The following is a 6,000-nucleotide window of genomic DNA, read 5'->3' as shown; positions in this document are numbered from 1 at the left end:
TCCCTGCTGCCCAGCTGCCATGTCCTTGGCTGCACTGCTCTGTGCACAGGGGTAGGCAACCTTGGCTCTTTTATGACTCGTGGACTTCAACTCCCAGCATTCCATGGCTGGCTCAGGAATTCTGGGAGTTGAAGTCCATGAGTCATAAAAGAGCCAAGGTTGCCTACTCCTGTCTGTGCAGGTCGCGCCTGGGGATGACTCCTCCAGGGGGCTGCTAGTGAAAAGGGGGCCATGGGGGGAGGCGGGGCTGGGGCAAGGGTGCGCGTGCCCACAGAGAGGGCTCTGAGTGTTGCCTCTGGCAGGCGTGCTATAGGTTTGCCATCACTGATCTAGGACTTCCTCTAAAATGTACCACTTAATGTACTATTTAATGAGATGAAGGAGAAAAAAGGATTAAGGGGTAATATTTGACTAACCGATATTTAATTAACTTTTTATTACAACACAGTGTTTGTCCTCATCTTATTTCCTCTCCTAACGGACAACTCATCTTTAAACACTTGTACTAACATTAATGGCAGACTTACCTTGTTACCTTCATTTGCTTTTGTGTGGAAATCAGTTCAAGGACTTTACCAGAATATCAATTAAATCAATGAATTACATGATATTAAATAAGCCAAGTGATTTTAAGATGTATTAATTATTATGGGCATAATGGTTTAATCGCTTTTAATTTTTGTATTCGGTTTTTTACTATGTATTGCCCTGTTCACCGCCCTGAGTCCCTCGGGAGAAGGGCGGTATACAAATTAAATTATTAAATTAAATTAAATTAAATAAATGACCTCAGCGTATTGGTAGGAAGTGAACAGGTTGATTCCTTTTGTAGCAAAAACCTGCCTTGGCTGGTTAATTATGTAATGCAATAATTATATAATATACTGACCCCTTGGTGATTAATTCCTTCTGCATCGTCTGGTAGTTCATTGTAACAATATTTACAGGGTTATCTGGATCTTTATCCATTTTGTTGGAAATTCCCCAAAGTGCTAAAGATTTTGGACATCAGCAGCAACAGAAATTCAGAAGGTTTACTGTACTTGTCGTTAATTTGATTCAACATAACAACTTGACTTGAAAAGTGTTTTATAAAGCTTTCACATGGTATGTTACTATATTTTATTATTTTATTAAGTTCCCTTTCCTTTTTAAAATGCTTTTAGAACCTTTTATCATTTTAAATATCTTATAATCCACTCAAATACTTTATGTTGGTGAAAAAAGAAGAATTTGGAAAAAGCAAAGAAAAAAAAATTAAAAATGAGCAATACAGAATAGTGAAAGTGAGCTTTTTTTCTAGGTATCAGTTTTATTATTTATTAAAATAAATTTCATCTGGAACACCACAAATCATAAAGGATTAACTTGCAGAAAAATTCTGGGCCATCCCTGGAATGGTCAAAATAATGTGATCTGAAAGAGGAAAATGAATTATATTTCTGGAATGAAAGACATCCCTTTTCTTCCTCCATTCCTCCCTCTTTCCTTCCTTCCTTCTTTCCATCCATCCATCCATCATAGGATTGGAAATAACTTTAGAGGTCATCTAATCCACTTTAGCCACTTCTACTAGCTTTCTTCAGCTGTAAACTTGATAAAAATGCTAACAGTCCTGTGGCCTGTACACTAGTCTACTCAATATTTCTCTCCCAACTAAAGTTTACCTAAACTGTAAGGGAACTTCTGCTACAGTTAGGTTTCAAGCTGACAAAGCTACAGTTCTGTCGTGGAGTATCCACCTTTTGAATAGACATGTGAACATAGCTAGACTGGGTGAGAACAATGTAACCAATGCAGATGTGCAAAATGAAGTACTTCCAATTCTTTCATTGAATAGGAATTAAAAGATTTCATCTTCCCAAGATTCCTATCCAATATTCATAGAGCAGTTACTTGGGAAATTGTCTGTTGCAGCTGTGGCTCAAGATATAATGTTCACTGCATTAAATGAAGAAGATACGCTAAAAACAGCCCAATCTCTTTGGGTATCTGTGGAAAAGTCATACACATATTAAATAAATGATGAAGATGTGGGGGGAAAGTGAGGAGACAGGGCCTCCATCTAGAAGTGCTCCTGGAAATATTTGTCTTCCATACTGGAAACAAGGTGGTGATTAAGTAAGCAGTGGAATATGACGTGGGTGGTATTTTGGTTGAATAGGTAGACTTACGTTCTTATGGAGGTCTATCATTTTAACTTCATTGCACCAATTACAAAGGTCAAAGGTAGTCCCTAACAAGAAATTCACTTTTAGCCTTGATGACTGGCATCTTGTGCTGAGCTTAATATGTTTCCCCAGAGCAAGTTGTGTAAATATTTTTTATTCCTAAAAAAACAGGAATTTGCTGACCTTTCTTGATAGGCTTTAGGTCTACACTTTAAGGTACCCTTTCCTTTCCTTTTCTTTTATCTTGCATCTGAATTATGGATAAACAGGAGACATTGGCATATCTGAAATTGTAGCAGGTCTTCCTACCAGACATTCAGTGGTATTCCAGACTGAAAAGCATGCAGAGAAGAACAACGAAGATGATTAGGGAGCTGGAGGCTAAAACATATGAAGAACTATTGCAGGGATTGGGTATATTTACTCTAGTGAAAAGAAGGACAAGGGGTGACATGATAGTGGTGTTCCTATATTTGAGGGGCTGCCACAAAAAAGAGGGGGGTCAACCTATTTTCTAAAGCATCAGAAAGCAAGACAGGAAGAATGGATGGAAACTAATCAAGGAAAGAACCAGCCTAGAACTAAGGAGAAATTTCCTGACAGTTAACAATCAATCAGAAGTTGCCTTCAGAAGCTGTGGGTGGTCCATAACTGGAGACTTTTAAAAAAAGAGACTGAACAACCATTTTTCTGAAATGGTATAGAGTCCCCTGCTTGAGTAGGAGGCTGGACTAGTCACTAGAAGGTCCCTTCCAACTCTGTTATTTGTTATTCTGGATAATTTTGGAGATAGTCCTAAGATCAATTTTCTCCAACCAAACTGTCTGGAAACTTGGGAAGTTCATCACTTCCAGAGAAGGCTTTTGAAGACTATCAGAGAAGCTGATATGGAACTAAGCTGGCCAAGAACGCAGAAACTGAGCTGATAGGAATGTACAGTGTGGAAGGGCCAAACTATCTACTGTAGCCAAAAGAAGTCAAGTAGAATCATTTAATGCTGGGGTGTCAAACTCAATTTCATTGAGGGCCGCATCAGCATTGCAATTGCCCTCAGGGGGCCGGGTGGGTGTGGTCTGGGTGGGCGTGGCCTACTGGGTGGGCGTGGCTAAAGTGCGTATGGCCTACTGGGTGGGCGTGGCCAGCTCTACATCGTTCGCATCAAGGGTGCCTATGGGGGCCTGGGCAGGAGTGGGACAGATCTGAGGGTCTCTGGCAGAAGGAGGGTCTCTGGGCCAGGGCCAAGGCAGTGGGGGCCGTTCCCTCACTGTTTCCAGGATGGCTTCGCGGGCCACATGAAACCACTTCGCGGGCCGGATCCGGCCCCCGGGCCTTGTGTTTGACACGTCTGATTTAATGGCTAACAAATTTTATTAAAAGGTGCAAGCTTTCATGAGCACTGATTTTAGGATTAGATAGATGGACTAGTCCTTTTTTTTCTCCCAAACTGTTATTAAATTTCAAAAAAGTATAAACATACAAAAAAAGCAAAGAAAAAAAATTAAAAAGAGAGTAAAGAGGTGGAGAAAGGCAGAACTGGGGAGTGTAAACAAAAAGAAATAAAAGCTATAGAAGAAAGTAACCTCCAACTTTCTTCAATAGGGATAAAAACCTTTAATCAATGACCTTTTGAACTAGAATAAACTATAACAAACAGTACTTCTATCATCATAAACAAATCTAATAATAAAAACCCAGGATTACAATTTCATTTCTTTAGGTTTCAAACAAAAAATATATATCCAAGAGTGGTTTCCAAGCAGAAAGTAGTTCAATGAAATCTTTCCTTTAATCAAAGCAATCAATTTCACCATCTCTGCCAACTCCATTAATTTCACCATCTATTCTTCCACTGTGGGTATATAAATATATGAGTCATTCCATCTTCGCTCATAGAGAAGCTTTGCTGCTGTTGTTATATATAAAAACAAAGTTCCATGAGGTTTTGTTTTTTTTTTTAAAAAATCTGTTTGTCCATCAAACCTAAAAGATATTTTTCTGGTTTCAATTGTAGATTCAGTTTAAGAATTCTCTTTGCAAAAAAAATCTATTGTTCCAATAGATGAACAACTCCTTTGATTTCAACTTCATATTTTTATTTATTTGTAAGGTAAAGGTAAAGTTAAAGGTTCCCCCGCACATGCGTGCTAGTCGTGTTTCCAACTCTAGGAGGTGGCACTCCGTTTCAAAGCCGAAGAGCCAGCGTTTGTCCGAGGACGTCTCCGTGGTCATGTGGCCGGCATGACTAGATGCCAAAGGCACACGGAACGCTGTTACCTTCCCACCGTAGTGGTCCCTATTTTTCCACTTGCATTTTTACTTGCTTTCGAACTGCTAGGTTGGCAGAAGCTGGGACGAGTAACAGGCCCTCACACTGCTACGCGGCACTCGGGATTCGACCCGCCAAACTGCCAACCTTCTGATCGACAAGCTCAGCATCCTAACCCACTGAGCCACCGAGTCCCTATTTATTTGTATTCCACCTTTATTATTTTCGCTGGTAATGAAGTTTTGACACACATGATTTGGTCATTATTATCATCACCATTAGCCTGCTACTGTTGTATGGTTTACTCAGCCTAAATTGCACAACATGCCAGAATAGGGTAAAATGCAATTGACTCATTTGTGATTTACATTAGTCATGAACCCACCAATGATTCTTAAACTAACTACATACGTTGTAGAACATGCAATAGTTGGCACTACATAAATGCCAGTCAATCAAATAAATAAACAAATAAATAAAGCATTTTAATATCATAGTAATGTTTGTCCCAAAAGTGTCCCAAAGGGGCTTTTTCAGGAGGCAACTGGACTTTTGGGGTTTTTTTGAAGACATTTCACTTGTCATCCAAGAAGCTTCTTCAGCTCTGACTAGATCAGAGGTCTTCAAACTTGGCTCTTTTATGACTTGTGGACTTCAACTCCCAGAATTCCTCAGCCAGCATGCCTGGCTGAGGAATTCTGGGAGTTGAAGTCCACAAGTCATAAAAGGGCCAAGTTTGAAGACCTCCTAGACTAGATGGTGGGGAGTGGAAGGATTTATATTGCTTGCAGACAGATGGTCATTTGCATTCTTTTAGATAGTCGTTAATCAGAGCTGAAGAAGCTTCTTGGATGAGAAGCAAAACGTCTTCAAAGAAAAAAAAACCTAAAATCCAGTTGCCTTTTGATTAAACACTTTTGGGAGAACCATGACCTGGATGACTGAGAATCTCCATAGACATAGTAGAGGTTGGTTTAGTTTTTTCCCCACTTCTGTGTGCAAAAAGGATGTGTTAGCCAAGAGTGCCATCTGGTGGACTCCCAGAGACTGACAGAGCACATGGAAGAACCATGTTCAAACAAACTCCGTAAAATTGTAATTTCCTTCATTATTGCTCAGCGCGCTGTTACTCAAAAATAGTGCCTTACCTCTCAGTGAAGTGAATTGCTTGAAACTGGGAATAAATGAAGATTCCTGACAATATTTTGCAGACTACATTCATCTGAGTTAGTTCCCCAACATCTTACCTTTGCTAATGTCCTGGATGAAGTTTCTTTTCAGAGGCCTCAACGATGAGAAAGGGGTATATGGCAAATCCTTCTGCCAAAGGACCCAACTTGCCTTTTAAATATTTCATCTGATTCTTTTGGGGACCATTGCTTGAACTGAAGTTTCTGCTCAAATTAATGGAACTTTTAATACTCTGGTTCTGGCTAATGTGGATATTTTGTGAGGATGTCCTAAGACAGGGATCCCCAACCCCCGGCCCATGGACTGGCACTGATCCGCGGCATGTCAGAAACTGGTCCGTGCAAACAAGTGAAGCCCCACCCGTGGGATGCA

The sequence above is a fragment of the Vipera berus genome, assembly GCF_964194415.1.
Source record: "Vipera berus genome assembly, chromosome: 2".
NCBI lineage: Eukaryota > Metazoa > Chordata > Lepidosauria > Squamata > Viperidae > Vipera > Vipera berus.
This window is presented reverse-complemented; position numbering follows the sequence as displayed.